The sequence below is a fragment of the Balaenoptera acutorostrata genome, chromosome 16 (genome assembly GCF_949987535.1).
Source record: "Balaenoptera acutorostrata chromosome 16, mBalAcu1.1, whole genome shotgun sequence".
NCBI classification, from domain to species: Eukaryota; Metazoa; Chordata; class Mammalia; order Artiodactyla; family Balaenopteridae; genus Balaenoptera; species Balaenoptera acutorostrata.
Window position 1 is genome coordinate 22,976,983 of NC_080079.1, and position 18,763 is coordinate 22,995,745.

The following is an 18,763-nucleotide window of genomic DNA, read 5'->3' on the forward strand; positions in this document are numbered from 1 at the left end:
TCTAGGTGATTGCCAAGAGGTAAAATTTTTTTGAATGAGCATGTGACTCTCCAGCCACCACTAGAATGACTGAAGAGAAAAGGTTTGGGACCTTTTTCCCTTTGAAGCTCTAAAAGAAGTAGCTTGACTTCTTGAAAAGCCCTGTTGGGGGACTTCCATGGTATAGACACAGGCGATAGACTCCTTGGCCTCTGAAGGGTCTATGTGAGGATGTGCCTTTGGAAAGCCCTGGAATTTTCAGAAAAATAAGCATTACAGACATTATGGAAGCTTCATGCCAGATGGGCAGAGGGATACCTGTTATGTACAGCCTCACCTTTTAACCTTCCTACAAAACAGCCGTGAATCACTGTGGATGCCATGAAGAATTCCACAGCATTTATACCAGGACCACCAACATCTCACCCTCCGTTATTTAGTTTTGTTATTTCTGTAATTAAGCAGTAGGCAAACCAAACATTCTGCTCCTTCCTTTTGTTTCTTGGCATTTAGAAACCGAGCAGCCAGGAGAACAGAGGTACAGAGCTTCTGCTTCCTTCCTTGTTTTCCCCCCACTTTCTTGCCTCAGTACAGGAAACCACCCAAGGAAGGCTTAGCAGCAGGCCAAGTGTGCCAGATTATATCTTTATTTTAATTTAGCAATAAACTAGGGTACAAACTGTGCTCTGAAACATTGCCTCCAATGGCATCTCTCAGTCTGTCTCAAACACCTCACTAAACATGATGTGTTGGGAAACAGTGGAAATGAGGGAAAACAAAACACAGATGTGACTGAAAGAAAAAAACAGGAGAAATGCGTAAGAATAGGCATCTACCTCAGCTCTGCTGACCGTCCTGGGGCGCTGGGCTCGGGGCCTCTCTGTTAGGGGTTACACTGTGGAGCGAATTGTATAGGGGCGAGTCTGCAATGTTGTGAAGCCAATGTGAACGCTCCTATGAGAGTGCCTCATAGCTGGGGAGGAGAGATCCCCTTGCTTGGTTTATCCGGGTGGCAAGCCTCTCCTACAGATGTACCTGCTGCCCCTGACCATGAGCAGGAGGGTCCACTTTCTCCAGTCCTCCACAGTGAGCTTTTTCTCCCCACTCTGGATGCACAAGTCCTTCTAGACCGTGGACTCAGTTCCTACACAGATAAGCAAGCAACTACCTGAACACGGCGGCTGGGTCTGGGCTGTGGGAAACTGGAGAGCACGTGTTCATTCAGGAGGGTGGGGTGTGGTGGGGGGTCTTGGTGAGCTCCCACCTGCTGTTCTTGCCACCGAGGATGGCTTATTCAATGTCACCAGACTTTTCAGAGTTTTACGAGAGAAGTAATCCTGCTTTGTTGGAGATATGACATTTTCCTATTTTTAAGTGTTTATAACTAACTCAAAAACTTAAAACAGAAAGCCGTGCAGGGCAAGTCAACCTCATCTGCTGCCTTGTCTTAGTCCCCAGATCACCTTTTTTCTTATTTCTCCGTCTTTCCCCTTATCTTTGTTTTTCTCCTGTTCATGGATCTTCCTGTCAGTTTTATTTCAGGAAACGTTCCATTGTTTTGTGAATTAAAAAAAAAATGCATACAAATGAGTGATCAATTCTGTGGAGGGAGGACAAAACCCTTAGGACAGTTTGGTGGGTCAACCTTCATTTTGTGGCCGTTCTAGAATATTCATGAGTTTGTGTTGTCTCACTTGTTCTGGAGCCCTATGAGTCAGCAGTCCAAGTAATATACCATGTGGGAGCTTGCAGGATCTCTGTTCTCCTCTATATTCCAAAGTATCAAAGTTTATGAAAAAAATAAGAAATCCTAAGGCTTGCCTGGTGGCCTCACCTTCAGTATTTTGGTAAATATGTGTAAGATACACTTAAAACCAAAACATGGCTTTAAAGGAGGAAAGCACGTTTTCATAAGGAAACCCTATTCACAAATAATTGAAACTCTAAATATTAACAGCGGCAGTCTCTGTATAAATGAAGGCAGAGTTTGAGTTAAAATCGTATATTGATAGAAAAGGAAAATTATACTGCCAGTGTGTTTGAGAGCATACAATAGAATTTTAGTAACTTGCATAAAAGTAAATTTTTAAAAGAAGAACTGCTTTTAGCTTTCTCCTTTCTTTCTTTCTACCAGTCCTGCAATTTTATTTAAACAGTTTCATATACATTTCTTTAAAAAAAAAAAAAAAAAAGAGAACACAACTTTCTTTTTAATCTTTCCTACTTTTCCTGACTGAGCACTAACAGATGGCCATTGCTTATCACGACAGCTTTGAAAGCCAGGAATTCTCTGGGAAATAATGACTGCTTGATAAGGGAAGAGATGTCAGCATTTCCCAAAACTCAGTCGTATTGATTTCTCACCAGCGATAGACAGCACAGCAAGTGAGGCAGGAACATCAGCTCTCTACTCTGTCAGGCCCTCCAAATGGCCATGTGACCTTCAGCAGGTCACTTAACTTGTAGAGTTTTGCCAGCTGTGAAGTGAACGGTACCTGGCTCACAGGACTGTTTGAGGATGCTGTGATAATGTATGTAAAACACTCAACACAGAGCCTGGCACATGGCTAGCACCACGTGAATGCCAGCCAATGTATTATTCAAAGACCTAGGAGAGAGCCACCTGGTGTGGCATAACTAGGTTTAGACGCAAGGCTTCCTTAGCCGTAACCCGGTGTCTTCCCATTACGTGACGTTATATGTATTTAGTCAATGTTGAATGTCCTCTTAGACAATCACTAAAACGTACCACTGAACCAGAATGAACAGAGCAAGCAAGAACCGATATATGGTACTCAGAAAATATTATTGATTATAGTAACAGTAAGCCATTAAATATTAAAGTATTTGCCTTTACAGCAACTCTGTTTTTGAGTAGACCTAGCAACCCCTTAATGTCAAAAGGGCAAGATTGAATTAAAAGATAAATGGATCCTTCAAATTCAACCCCCTGGGGCTATTCAAATGATTTCTGCACAAGCACAAACACTTAGGAAACTGATACCTACCTAATGCCATGACGTTTCCCAAGGCACTACATTAAAAGGCACTCAGTTATTCATAAGAAATATGTGGAGCGTTATATACCATGCTGCTTTGGCAAGATTTCCATGTGCTTGAAATTTCCCAATGTCAGAGCTGATTTCTAATCTCATGAATATGTAAATAATTTAAGTATTCAAGTACAAAACTGGCAATTAGAGTGGAAACCAGGGAGCTTGCTGAACGTCAACCGCAATGCTTGTTTATAAAACAAATTCTCCAGCTGAAATGCCATCTTATGCAAATGAGGAAGGCCTGTGTTCACTTTAGCTAACTTGTTTAACCAGGTTGTATCATTATATTTCAATTGCTACCTGAAGCAGTTTGATCTACCTGTTCCCAAATTTGAACGAAATGAGCTACAAGAATAAGGAGAAATGGACATTTTTGAATGAGTGATTGGGATTAAGGTTTGGACAGATAGAATTATGCTTTTTGGTAGCTATTTAAACTTTGAAATAAATTACATTTTTGCTTGTGCAATTTTTTAGCCAGCTATTTTGATCTATTCTACCCACCAACACTTGTCTAAATGGATTAAGATGCCTCCTTAATCCAGGCACCAGTCTGGGAAAGTTTGAAGGACATTTGACATCCTAAGAGGGCATGGACCTTTTTCTTAAATGAGCTCGAGGGATATCCAGAAAAAAACTATCTCTGAGTGTGGCCCTTTAGAATCTAGTAATGGTAACATTTTCTTGTATCCTGCCTTGTCAAGCATGGTTGCTGCCAGCAGTGTTGCCAAGGAGGGGAGTGGTTTGAGAAGGAGGGAGTCTTGACCTTGTAAACAGACATATTTTGTGAAGTTATGACTCTGTAGGTTTCATACTAAAATTTTTTTTTTTTTTTAATTTTATAGCTACTTTATTTATTTCTTTCTTTATTTTTGGCTGTGTTGGGTCTTCGGTTCGTGCGAGGGCTTTCTCCAGTTACGGCAAGTGGGGGCCACTCTTCATCGCGGTGCAGGGACCGCTCTTCATCGCGGTGCGCGGGCCTCTCACCATCGCGGCCCCTCCCATTGTGGGGCACAGGCTCCAGACGCGCAGGCTCAGCAGTTGTGGCTCACGGGCCCAGCTGCTCCACGGCATGTGGGATCCTCCCAGACCAGGGCTCGAACCCGTGTCCCCTGCATTAGCAGGCAGATTCTCAACCACTGCGCCACCAGGGAAGCCCCTAAATTTTTTTTTTAAATGTTGTCTTTTCCAACTTCCTCCCTTCAGTATAATAGGATAGTGTAAGTTCAGATTACAAATGGCACATTAGGTGTTCCAAGAGATCCAGAGGCCCAGCCAGGATCTCATAGCTGGCAAGAGGAAGAGAAACCAGAAGTCAGCACCCCTTCTAAAATGACCGGGTCCCTTTACTGAGCTAGACCCTTAATATAAAATACTATGAGATGGCTTTCCCAGGGCTTCCAGATGGGAGAATTACCCTCCTCACCTCCATTTCCCACACCCATCCTCGCTTGCTCTTCGGCCCTTTTCTGCACCTCCTTTTCCCTTCAAGTGAGAAAAGCCTAGTTCCCGAGCCAGTGGAGTGGGTTCCCTCACCCCTGCCGCTCCCACATGGGTCCTGCCTCCAGCCATTGCTACTGCCACCACCTCAGTTCCACTCAATCGATTTTTGCTGCATGTCAACACTTATTACCGAAGAAGTGATACATTTCCTCACCACCCTCCTGTTGTCTTTGTGAACAACAAGATGCATTTTCCAAGAAGTTAAGTGAAACTAAGGATCCAGTTGGTGGCCACTGAACAGAGCGAAGGGTTGGGACCTCTAATCTTCACGAGCAACAAGGACATTCTAATCATAATGAATGGTTCAAGTACTAATATCCCACTACTCCAGGTAAATAGTTAAGAAGAACATAGGCCTCAATTCAGTATTTATCGATATAAAGGATTCTTGCCAGAATGGTGAGTTCAGTCAGGGTATTAACATTTTTGGATTGCAAAGTATAATCTGACTATGAATAGCAGGTGATTAATATACCAGAATAATACTATCAGAATCAGAGTGGATAAGAATGGTTTTTTGGGCCTGCCTGCCTGCCCTCTTGCTGTGCTCCTGCTTAAAGAAATTAGTCCTTCCTTGCCGACTTAGTCCCTGGAAAGAAGTTTCAGCCTGAGAGCTTGCGGGATCTTGGTTCCCAGGGCAGAGGTTGGGCCCGAGCTCCTGCGATGGGAGCTCTGAGTCCAGACCACTGGACTAACAGAGAACCTCAGACACCAGGGAATATCAATCAGAGTGAGGCCTCGCAGAGGTCTTCATCTCAGCACCAAGACCCAGCTCTATCCAACTGCCTACAAACTCCAGTGCTGGACATCTCAGGCCAAACAACCAGTAAGACAGGAAAGCAGCACCAACCATCAAAAAAAAAAAAAAAATTGAAACGACAGAAAAATTTGTTGCAGAGGAAGGAGCAAGGTAAAAACCTACAAGACCAAATAAATGAAGATGAAATAGGCACCCTGCCTGAAAAAGAATTCAGAGTAATGATAGTAGAGGTGATCCAAAATCTCGGAAACAGAATGGGGAAAATACAAGAAACACTTAACAAGGATCTAGAAGAACTAAAGAGCAAAGAAACAGTGATGAACAACACAATTACTGAAATTAAAAATACTCTAGAAGGAATCAATAACAGAATGACTGAGGCAGAAGAACGGATAAGTGAGCTGGAAGATAAAATGGTGGAAATAACTGCCAGGGAGCAGAATAAACAAAAAAGAATGAAAATAATTGAGGACACTTGCAGAGACCTCTGGGACAACATTAAATGCACCAACATTCAAATTATAGGTATCCCAGAAGAAGAAGAAAAAAAGAAAGGGTCTGAGAAAATATTTGAAGAGATTATAGTCAAAAACTTCCCTAACATGGGAAGGGAAATAGTCAATCAAGTCCAAGAAGTGCAGAGAGTCCCATACAGGATAAACCCAAAGAGAAACACGCCGAGACACATATTAATCAAACTATCAAAAATTAAATACAAAGAAAAAATATTGAAAGCAGCAAGGGAAAAGCAACAAATAACATACAATGAAATCCCCGTAAGGGTAACAGCTGATCTTTCAGCAGACACTCTGCAAGCCAGAACGGAGTGGCAGGATATATTGAAAGTGATGGAAGGGAAAAAGCTACAACCAAGATTACTCTACCCAGCAAGGATCTCATTCAGATTCGACAGAGAAATTAAAACCTTTACAGATAAGCAAAAGTTAAGAGAATTCAGCACCACCAAACCAGCTTTACAACAAATGCTAAAGGAACTCCTCTAGGCAGGAAACACAGGAGAAGGAAAAGACCCACAATAACAAACCCAAAACAATTAAGAAAATGGTCATAGGAACATACATATCAATAATTACCTTAAATGTAAATGGATTAAATGCTCCATCCAAAAGACATAGACTGGCTGAATGGATACAAAAACAAGACCCATATATATGCTGTCTACAGCAGACCCACTTCAGACCTACGGACACATACAGACAGAAGGTGAGGGGATGGAAAAAGATATTCCATGCAAATGGAAATCAAAAGAAAGCTGGAGTAGCAATTCTCATATGAAACAAAATAGACTTTAAAATAAAGACTATTACAAGTGACAAAGAAGGACACTACATAATGATCAAAGAATCAACCAAGAAGAAGATATAACAATTGTAAATATTTATGCACCCAATATTGGAGCACGTCAATACATAAGGCAAATGCTAGCAGCCATAAAAGGAAAAATTAACAGTAACGCAGTAATAGTAGGGGACTTTAATACCCCACTTTCACCAGTGGACAGATCATCCAAAATGAAAATAAATAAGGAAACATAAGCTTTAAATGACACATTAAACAACATGGACTTAATTGATATTTATAGGACATTCCATCCAAGAACAACAGGATACACTTTCTTCTCAAGTACTCATGGAACATTCTCTAGGATAGATCATATCTTGAACCACAAATCAAACCTTGGTAAATTTAAGAAATTGAAATCGTATCAAGTATCTTTTCTGACCACAACGCTATGAGAATAGATATCAATTACAGGAAGAACAACTGTAAAAAATACAAACACATGGAGGCTAAACAATATGCTACTAAATAACCAAGAGATCACTGAAGAAATCAAAGAGGAAATCAAAAAATGCCTGGAAACAAATGACAATGAAAACACAACGACCCAAAACCTATGGGATACAGCAAAAGCAGTTCTAAGAGGGAAGTTTATAGCAATACAATCCTACCTCAAGAAACAAGAAACATCTAAAATAAACAACCTAACCTTACACCTAAAGCAATTAGAGAAAGAAAAACAAAAAAACCTCAAAGTTAGCAGAAGGAAAGAAATCATAAAGATCAGATCAGAAATAAATGAAAAAGAAATGAAAGAAACAAGAGCAAAGATCAATAAAACTAAAAGCTGGTTCTTTGAGAAGATAAACAAGATTGATAAACCATTAGCCACACTCATCAAGAAAAAAAAGGGAGAAGACTCAAATCAACAGAATTAGAAATGGAAAAGGAGAAGTAACAACTGACACTGCAGAAAAACAAAGGATCATGAGGGATTACTACAAGCAACTATATGCCAATAAAATGGACAACCTGGAAGAAATGGACAAATTCTTAGAAAAGCACAACCTTCTGAGACTGAACCAGGAAGAAATAGAAAATATAAACAGACCAGTCACAAGCACTGAAATTGAAACTGTGATTTAAAATCTTCCAACAAACAAAGACCCAGGACCAGATGGCTTCACAGGCGAATTCTACCAAACATTTAGAGAAGAGCTAACACCTATCCTTCTCAAACTCTTCCAAAATAGAGCAGAGGGAGAAATACTCCCAAACTCATTCTTCGAGGCCGCCATCACCCTGATACCAAAACCAGACAAAGATGTCACAAAAAAAGAAAACTACAGGCCAATATCACTGATGAACATAGGTGCAAAAATTCTCAACAAAATACTAGCAAACTGAATACAACAGCACATTAAAAGGTTCGTACACCATGATCAAGTGGAGTTTATCCTAGGAATGCAAGGATCCTTCAATATATGCAAATCAATCAGTGTGGTACACCATATTAACAAATTGAAGTACAAAAACCATATGATAATCTCAATAGATGCAGAAAAAGCTTTTGACAAAATTCAACACCCATTTCTGATAAAAACTCTCCAGAAGGTGGGCATAGAGGGAACTTACCTCAACATAATAAAGGCCATATATGACAAACCCACAGCCAACATCGTCCTTAATGGTCAAAAACTGAAACCATTTCCACTAAGATCACGAACAAGACAAGGTTGCCCACTCTCACCACTATTATTCAAGTTAGTTTTGGAAGTTTTAGCCACAGCAGTCAGAGAAGAAAAAGAAATAAAAGGAATCCAAATCGGCAAAGAAGTAAAGCTGTCACTGTTTGCAGATGACACGATACTATACATAGAGAATCCTAAAGATGCTACCAGAAAACTACTAGAGCTAATCAACGAATTTGGTAAAGTAGCAGGATACAAAATGAATGCACAGAAATCTCTTGCATTCCTATACACTAATAATGAAAAATCTGACAGAAAAATTAAGGAAACACTCTCATTTACCACTGCAGCAAAAAGAATAAAATACCTAGGAATAAACCTACCTAAGGAGACAGAAGACCTGTATGCAGAAAACTATGACACTGATGAAAGAAATTAAAGATGACAGAAACAGATGGAAAGATGTACCATGTTCTTGGATTGGAAGAATCAACATTGTGAAAATGACTATACTACCCAAAGCAATCTACAGATTCAGTGCAATCCCTATCAAACTACCAATGGCATTTTTCCCAGAACTAGAACAAAAAGTTGCACAATTTGTATGGAAACACAAAAGACCCTGAATAGCCAAAACAATCTTGAGAAAGAAAAACAGAGCTGGAGGAATCAGGCTCCTGGACTTCAGACTATACTACAAAGCTACAGTAATCAAGACAGTATGGTTCTGGCAGAAGAACAGAAATATAGATCAATGGAACAGGATAGAAATCCCAGAGATAAACACACACACAATATGGTCACCTTATCTTTGATCAAGGAGGTGAGAGTATACAATGGAGAAAAGACAGCCTCTTCAATAAGTGGTGCTGGGAAAACTGGATAGCTACATGTAAAAGAATGAAATTAGAACACTCCCTAACACCATACACAAAAATAAACCCAAAATGGATCAAAGACCTAAATGTAAGGTCAGACACTATAAAACTCTTAGAGGAAAACCTAGCCAGAACACTCTGTGACATAAATCACAGCAAGATCCTTTTTGACCCACCTCCTAGAGAAATGGAAATAAAAACAAAAATAAACAAATGGGACCTAATGAAACTTAAAAGCTTTTATACAGCAAAGGAAACCGTAAACAAGATGAAAAGACAACCCTCAGAATGGGAGAAAATATTTGCAAACGAAGCAACTGACAAATGATTAATCTCCAAAATATACAAGCCTCTCATGCAGCTCAATATCAAAAAAAAAAAACAAACAACCCAATCCAAAAATGGGCAGAAGACCTAAATAGTCGTTTCTCCAAAGAAGATATACAGATTGCCAACAAACACATGAAAAGATGCTCAACATCACTAATCATTAGAAAAATGCAAATCAAAACTACAATGAGGTGTCACTTCACACCAGTCAGAATGGCCATCATCAAAAAATATACAAACATTAAATCTTGGAAAGGGTGTGGAGAAAAGGGAACCCTTTTGCACTGTTGGTGGGAATGTAAATTGATACAGCCACTATAGAGAACAGTATGGAGGTTCCTTAAAAAACTAAAAATAGGACTACCATATGACCCAGCAATCCCACTACTGGGCATATATCCTGAGAAAATCATAATTCAAAAAGAGTCATGTACCACAGTGTTCATTGCAGCACTATTTACAATAGCCAGGACATGGAAGCAACCTAAATGTCCATCAACAGATGAATGGATAAAGAAGTGGCACATATATACAATGGAATATTACTCAGCCATAAAAAGAAACGGAATTGAGTTACTTGTAGTGAGGTGGGTGGACTTAGAATCTGTCGTAAAGAATGAAGTAAGTCAGAAAGAGAAAAACAAATACTGTATGCTAACAAATATATATGGAATTTAAAAAAGAAAATTGGTTCTAATGAACCTAGGTGCAGGACAGGAATAAAGGCACAGATGTAGAGAATGGACTTGAGGACATGGGGAGGGGGAAGGGTAAGCTGGGACGAAGTGAGAGACTAGCATTGATGTATATACATTAGCAAATGTAAAATAGATAGCTAGTGGGAAGCAGCTGCATGGCACAGGGAGATCAGCTCGGTGCTTTGTGATCACCTAGAGGGGTGGGATAAGGAGGCTGGGAGGAAGCCACAAGAGGGAATGGATATGGGGATATACGTATGCATATAGCTGATTCACTTTGTTATACAGTAGAAACTAACACAACACTGTAAAGCAATTATATTCCAATAAAGATGTTAAAAAAAAAATTATATGAGATGGAGTCACAAATTCTGATCTGAAAGGCTCTCACTCTCTTGACTTGCTTAATTCCAATGCCTGCCTGGCTGATCTAACTATAGTCATGATGAGAAAATATCCCAGAACAAGCAGATTTGTGATCCAAAGCCAAACAGCCTCAGCTACTCCAGGAAAGGCCATGCTAAGCAATATCCAACCTCAGAGGCAGGGGACCTGGACACATTGTTTAGGGTCCTTCCTTTCTTCCTGAAAGTCAGGAAGAAAAAAACAATCACAACTTCTTCTCCTTGCCATTCCTCCCCTTCCTCAGGGCCTGTGGACAGCTCAGGCTAGAGGCAATAATCAGCAGAAAGGGGAGAGTGTGAGAACTAGTATTGACCTTTTACTCTGTGGCAAGCCTTATGCCAGACTTTTCACATTGATACCTCAACTTTATTCTTACATGAAACATCAGATGCATCATTATGCCTATTTAGAATTTGGGGAATCTGAGGCTCTGAAAGGTTAAGAAAATTGCCACGGTGGTTAGTAGAGCCAGGAGTCTTATCCAGGTTTGATCCTCTTCACTCAGTCCTCGCTGCACCAAAACACTTGCCTCCCTACAAAAGCCATTGCGATACTTTTCTTTTTTTCCTTTTCTTTAATTGCCAATTTTTTTTTCTATTTTTATGTAACCATCTTTCCACTGTCCAACCTACCATGAGACCTGTTCCCTCTGACAGATGCACTAGTACACATTTCAAGAGCTGAGTTTCACAGCAGGGAGAAAACTGTTGTTTGAAGATCACACAGCAGAGGAAGGGAGAGGGAGGGACCGGCAAGCCAGAGGGGAATTGCCCCTGGCTGCTTCCCAGGCAGCCAGCAGTCCCTTGTGAACCCTCGGACCAGCTTGTGACTGGCGCACTGTGACCCCTGCTCATCTCTTCCAACCTTGCACCAGCTCTAGTCCCAGGGATCTGTGTGTAAAATCTCCCCCTGCCCAGGTAAAATGACTGGAGCTTTCAGAAGTGACCCTCTCTGTAAACTGGTGCAGTCACTATGGAAAACAGTCTGGAGATACATTAAAAAACTAAAAATAGAGCTACCATATGATCCAGCAATCCCACTCCTGAGCATTTATCCAGAAAAGATGAAAACTCTCATTCAAAAAGATAAATGCACCCCAATGTTCACAGCAGCACTATTTATAACAGCCAAGACATGGAAGCAACCTAAATGTCCATTGACGAATGGATAAAGAAGATGTGGTATACACACACACACACACACACAATGGACTATTTATTACTCAGCCATAAAAAAGAATGAAATAATGTCATTTGAAGCAACATGGATGGACCTAGAGATTATCATACAAAGTGAAGTGAGTCTGACAGAGAAAGACAAATATCATATGATATTACTTATATGTGGAATCTAAAAAAATGATACAAATGAAGTTATTTACAAAACAGAAACGGACTCACAGACATAGAAAACAAACTTATGGTTACCAAAGGGGAAAGGGGCAGTGGGGGGAAGGATAAATTAGGAGTTTGGGATTAACAGATACACACTACTATATATATAAAATTGATAAGCAACAAGGTCCTACTATACATCACGGGGAACTATATTCAATGTCTTGTAATAACCTATAATGGAAAAGAATATGAAAAGGAATACATATATGTAAAAAGAATATATATACGCATATATATAACTGAACCACTTTGCTGTATACCAAAAACTAACACAACATTGTAAATCAACTATACTTCAATAATAAGTAAATTAAAAAGCAAAAATAAATAAATAAAAATAAATTAGTAGTCCTTGGAATGATTAGATTAAATATCTGGATATTCCAGAAAAGCATCTAAATAAAGCCCATCATTCAAATTTAAGACAAAATTTATAGTTCCCTGTGTGTATATAGCACAGGGAACTATATTCAATATCTTGCAATAACCTATAATAGAAAAGAATCTGAAAAAGAGTATATATATACACACACTCACATATATATATGTATATCTGAATCACTTTGCTGTATGCCTGAAACTAACACAGCATTGTAAATCAACTATATTTCAATTAAAAAAAAATGTGACCCTCTCTTACGCTCTACTTCTAGTCAGGTTTTTTTCCTTTTAAAATTTTGTTTATTATTATTGTTGTCATTGTTGTTATTGCCTTTCCTCCTCCCCACACCTGGGGGCCCTGACTCACCCAGGCACCCATCTCTTCCCTGCCCTGATGCAGTCACCTTCTAACTGATCTCTCTCCTCTGCTCCATCGTCACACGGCTAATGGATCCATCTTACGGAGGCACGCTTCCAGTTATGTCCCAAGTGACAATTTTCTCCTCCTGCTTATTTTTGTCTCTCAAAACCTGCTGAGCTTCATCATATATTCATTTAAATAATGGTATGATTACATGGTTATTGAGGGCTATTCATTTTTTCCCATCAGTGTCTTGATATTGGGGATCTGTGATATAGATCCTTACTAGCTTCTAATTATTTTACTTATCTTCCATTTATTTCCATATCTATATTATAGAAGCTTTAAGGCCGAGAGACCATTTGAAATTTCCTTAAGTACCTCCAGACCTGGGAGCACAGGAAGAGTCCGTGAATTGAACTGGTCCACAGCCACATACTGACCCTTGTTGCCCAGCCAGCCCCAGTTCCATATGTCTAATCCCCCAAGCCTGCCTCAAAGTGCCAAACACAACTATGGGATGTGTGACAGACTTCGGTGACAGCTGGGGAATGGCCAGTGACAGATTTGATAAATCCAGCCTTCAGAGAGATTGATGGAGCCGGTAACGTGTCATCATTCCTGCTCTCTCTTCATCAGCAAAGCCTGAGCGCTCAGCCTTGGTGCCCTTGTCTTTTGACCTTTGGGAACAGTCCCCATTAGCTCCCTGCAAGTTATGGTAGGAGTGCATTCATCCAGCCTGCTCCCAGGCCATGTGTATAGCCTCTACTCCCACTTCACTTCCCTTTACGCACCTCCACCAAACTGGGTCTCTTGAAGTTGACAAAAGAAGAACAGAGATACCGCTCTAACCTTTGCTGCTCTGTTTATTTGCTCAGACTGACCCACTTGCCCTGGAACACTCTTTTTTCACATCTTCAAATTAAGAAATTTTTACTGTATTCCTAGTCCCACCTTGAAAGCTTTGGCAGATTCCCAGCTTCTTCCTGTCTTACATAAGCCACCATAGCACTCTGGACAAAATATAACACTTACTATACTTTGTGTGTGATATCCCCTGAGAAGCTAGCTTTTTCTTTGGGTAACTTACATCTCTTGGGGGTTGGGGGAGCTGGTCTGGGATGGGTCATCATGGTTCTCTATCTATCCCTGTACCCACCGGCCAAGGAGAAGACTTGTGTCAGCGCTGGGTGAAGTTTTAGGTCCTTTATAATGTGATTTCCCCTAAGAGTGGGTTCTGGCTTCCTGTACTGTGCAACTAGAGCAGCAGAGCTTATCTCTGAAGACCATGGATTTCTCTGGACTGATTTTCTTCCTATTGAGGCTGTGGGAGGAGAGAGCTTGATATTTGCAGTGCCTTGGGGGCTGGCATTAGAAATTTATTTGAAGTCCTCAAGGTCCCATCTCTTTCTTGCTAAAAAGAATGCAGTAACAGCAGTGAAAACTGGGGAGTCATGAGGTGGATGAGTGCTTTGCACCCAGGCCATCCCCAGGGCGGTATTAGGATGAGGCAAATCAAATAGAACTGGCAGGGTTTTCTGTCAGCCTTTTCAGGAAGGGCAATTTGCAAGCCTCCTGTCTCTAAAATGTTAAGGGCAGAGAAGGAAAGGGGAGGGAGCAGGCAACCTTGAAAAGAACCAACTGCAGGAAGTGTTCCTCCAACAAGGAAACCTCTGCAGGAGCCCACGTTGGGGAGACCAGGGACCTGCCTCCTGCTGGGAAAGTCACCGTGGGGACCTTTGTGGTGAAAGCATCCAATCCCATCAACCAAAGACTGAAACATGCTATCACCCTTACCTTCTACCAAATGGTGTCCTTGCACCGATTTCCTAGCTGCAAAAGAAAATTCCTAATGTGTACCTATGTAACAATCTAAAATGAGGGGCTGCATTGATCTGATTTAGAACTATTGAGAAGACTTTTTGGAGACAGTGGTGCTTGCAAGCTTTTGCATCAACACAAGGAAGTGGAATTTCTATTCAAAGAAAGATGCCACTCTGCTAGGGATTCAACCAAAATGTGAATGATAAGAAGGTGGAAAATGAAAGTTGGAAACAGCTGCTCTCATGCCCCACTTCTTTCAGCCCATCTTAATCTGCTATAGTTTAGGTATCCTGAGCAAAGTCAATGAATCTCACTTTTGCCCAACCCCAAGCTATTTGTCCTCCTGTGGCCTCTCTCTTTATTCTCCCTTGGAACCTGTGCCCCTCAGCCAACTTGCAGCCCTGCAGGCCTCTGGAGCATGACACCAGAGATGACTGTACAATTGGTTAAAAGCTCATAATAAAACCAACCCTTGAAATTGGATCCTTTGCAATTAACTGTATTTTTATCTGCACTCTTCTTATAGCAGACAGAGGCAGGTGGCAAGAAAACAAGTCAATGTGAGAGATGTCAAAAAAAAAAAAAGTAGGAGAAGGAAGGAAGGAAGAAAGGAAGGAAGGAAAGAAGAAAGGGTGGGAGGGAGGGAGGGAGGAAGGAAGGATGGGTTAATCTTCAGAGGAGGAACATGGCAAAAAGTGTTGACAGCCCCAGACCAGCATAATAACGAAGTGGAGAGTTGGGCCCTGAGACTGCTAATAGGTCTTGAGCATAGATGAACAATGGGTTTGTGCTCATTAAGTTGTATCTACTGAGATGGGGAAGTGGTCTCAGATAGTTTAGAGTGATTCTAAACGGGAAGGATTGTCTGCCTTGCATTCTTAGTTAACCAGAATCCTTCCCCCCTCCTTTTCTAAAATGTCTACTCCGTTTTTTTGTTGTTGTTGTTGTTGTTGTTTTTAATTTTTATTTATTTATTTATTTATTTATGGCTGTGTTGGGTCTTCGTTTCTGTGCGAGGGCTTTCTCTAGTTGCGGCAAGTAGGGGCCACTCTTCATCGCGGTGCGCGGGCCTCTCACTATCGCGGCCTCTCTTGTTGCGGAGCACAGGCTCCAGACGCGCAGGCTCAGTAATTGTGGCTCATGGGCCTAGTTGCTCCACGGCATGTGGGATCTTCCCAGACCAGGGCTCGAACCCATGTCCCCTGCATTGGCAGGCAGATTCTCAACCACTGCGCCACCAGGGAAGCCCTCTACTCCGTTTTTTCCCCAATATTTTGTACCAGTGTTAGCAAAACAAAACTAAACTAAACTCCTCCAAGAGTGGCCTTTGGGGGTTCATGACAGAGGGTTAGTAGATGAACAGCGCTCTCCTAAAACTAGTTGAAATATTCTCTTCCTCCCCCTGATCTTTCTACCTCGCTCATTCTCTAGGCTTGGCACTGCTGGAGAAAGCGGCCGATACTTTCTCTGATGTGACAGATAGTAATGATAGTTCTCAGTTCTGTGTTCTGACAGAACTGAGAAACCTTGGAGCCGGAGACAGACAGGGAGGGAAATAAATCTTACTTAGGTGCTGCCAACACTCTGAATTTTATTAAAGGACATTGACTCGTTCTACACGGAAAGCCTTCCACTGGTGGCTGAGACAGTCATTGGGTAAAAAAGGCTTTGATCGCACTTTTTTTAGTGGAGGAAAACTTTGCTGCCAGACTCTGCAGGTTTAATTAGCACATTATCTTGGATGGCTGTGAGTTGTTTTCTTCTTTTCTTGGTATAACATCAGGCCGGACAATTAACTTCTTAGAGAGAAAAGGTTTGAAATAGTAGGTAGAGTATACAGAGCAGCTCTGTCGAGGGGTGAATATTCAAGACCCTGCCTGCAAGTCCTTGCGAGTTTCAAATGTACTGATACTTATAGTTTTGTTTGTTGGTTTTAGGTACAGACCTCTAGCTTTGGATCCATGGAAGTAAAACATATTCCTCTGCTAAGTTACCTTTGTCTATCCTTTGGGAAACCTGAGTGTTTTACTAGGTAGATCCATTTCTAGGCAATTTGCATGATGTAAAGTCAATACTTTTTTTTCCTACCTTCATCATCTACTATGTGCTAGGCACTCTATAGATACAGAAGGATGGGATTCCAGACATCTAAAAACTTTGTGATCTCATCAAAGAGGCAGTGAGTGATCTCAGATATTTTAGAGTGATTTTAGATAGGAAGGAATTTCTGCCTTGCATTAATAAAAGGCTCTCTTGAAAGGCTACTAAGAAAGTTAAATATAAATATGTGGACTATAGTTTGATAGCATTCCTTGTACCATAATTCTTTGGAAATGAGGCCACTGGAAAATCTCAGTGTGTAGGAGAGGGTTCATAGAAAAGATGTCCTCTGATCTGGACCGAAAAAGAAGACTGGCATTGAGATAGGCAAGTCTTGAAGCCACCTCTGCCAGAGTGGGTAGCACCAGTGAAGGCATGACAGGGGGCATGTGCCCACGTGTGAATGGAAAGGCGAGAAAGCGAGTCCACTGACACTAAAGGGTACCTTTTGAGATAGGAAACTATAAAAGATGTCACTGACCTGAATAAGAGAGGCTTGGTTTATTGGATTGTTTGGTGTACCCACTGCTTGAGGGGCCTCTGGATGCTTACAAATAACAAAGCATCCCCTTGAAGAGGATAAAAACAATTATCATGGGACATACCTGACTGGTCCACAGGTTCTGAATCCAAGCCTAGGGCGATCAATTAAAAAAGACATAGAAGAAAAAAAATATATACACACAGATGCTGGAACCCAACAATTCCTCACAGAGGTGAATTCTGTGTAAAGGCAGAGGTAACAATCCCTTGGTGTAGCCTTAGGAGAGCTCAGAGTTTATATATGATTTTCAGAATATATGTGGCGAGTCTAGCCTTCACAGAGAATTATCATTTCAAACCACCCTGATTCTCTTACATTTGCATAAATCTTTGTATATAAATATAGGTATTAACATACATTTATAAATAGATATAAGCACACACAGTGGTGTGATCTCTGTTTCCTTTAAACTTGTAGAAAGCAGTGCAGCTCTGGGTTTCAATTAAAAAAGATGGTGCAAGGGGAGAGGAAGTATCAGATACTCCGGATCAAGTGCTTGCTGTTGTAATCCAAGTCTGAATATTAAAATGCAAGTGTTCAGGACATACTGGGAAACAAGAAGCAGGACGTGAAACCTCTGGCTGCTTGGGTTCTGAATCAAGAGGGAGGATGTTGTCTTATCTTCTGTCATCTCTACGAGGGGAGCTGTCTCCCCATTTCTCCTTGGTGCTCTTAAAATGAATCAAGCATGAAATGTACCCAGGAAACCTTTCTCCCCCAGGCATGATGGGGCAGAGAAAAATAATAAGACTTGAAAGAAAAAGCCACAGATTCTTCTTGGCTGGATGCCCAAATACTCTGTAGTTGGGGCCAAGCGAGCTGCTCGCTTTGGTAGCCAAATATTTCAGCCTTTTTTTGACTTCAGGATGTGTTTTGATCCAGTGGATACAGTGTCGTGGCAGGCTCTTCCAAGGGTCAGTAAGTACCCACTTGAGCTGACTTATTTCTTGGACATGGCTGGTACATCTGCAGCCTTGGTGAGTCACTTGGTGAGTCATTTGACCCTTCACTGAGTGCTGGGGCTGGAGGGGGAGGACAATCATAGTACTCAGTACAGAGTGACTCACCATCCATTCACTGTGGGATTTGGCAAATGCACTGGTGGACGACTGGGATGTGAGTGGGTTACAGACCAGGCACATAGCAGAAAGGAGATGTTCCAAAGGATATTTTTCAAATCAGCAGCCAAATGTCCATGGGAACCAGAATACCTAGAGTAATTGAATCTCTGGGCTGCCATCAGAGGACACTTCTAGAGGCAGAAAAGGTTCCATGGTGCTATAAAAATTACTGGAGAAGAGCAGGGGTATGGAGCAAGCCAGCAATGAAGAACGAGATGTAAGAGAAGAAGGACCTTTGGAGGGGAAGGCGTATTTGGAGGGTTAGACCCTGTGTCATGAGAAGTGTTTCCTTGCAGTTGCCCTTGGAAAGCACTGAAGCAGTGTAGCAACTGGACTTGAAATCTTCAATAACCATCAGTAAAATGGCCATAATACTGGGAGTGATGGTGTGCGGATTAAATGAAGGAATGCAGGAGAAGCACTTGGATCATAG

The 18,763-nt window shown here is 41.2% G+C and overlaps 1 protein-coding gene across 6 annotated transcripts in view; it reads left to right on the top strand.

Moving 5' to 3' along the window:
• SORCS1 (sortilin related VPS10 domain containing receptor 1) overlaps positions 1-18,763 on the top strand; it is a 576,899-nt gene that overhangs the window by 358,182 nt on the left and 199,954 nt on the right. The gene's annotated exons all lie outside the window — the stretch shown is intronic.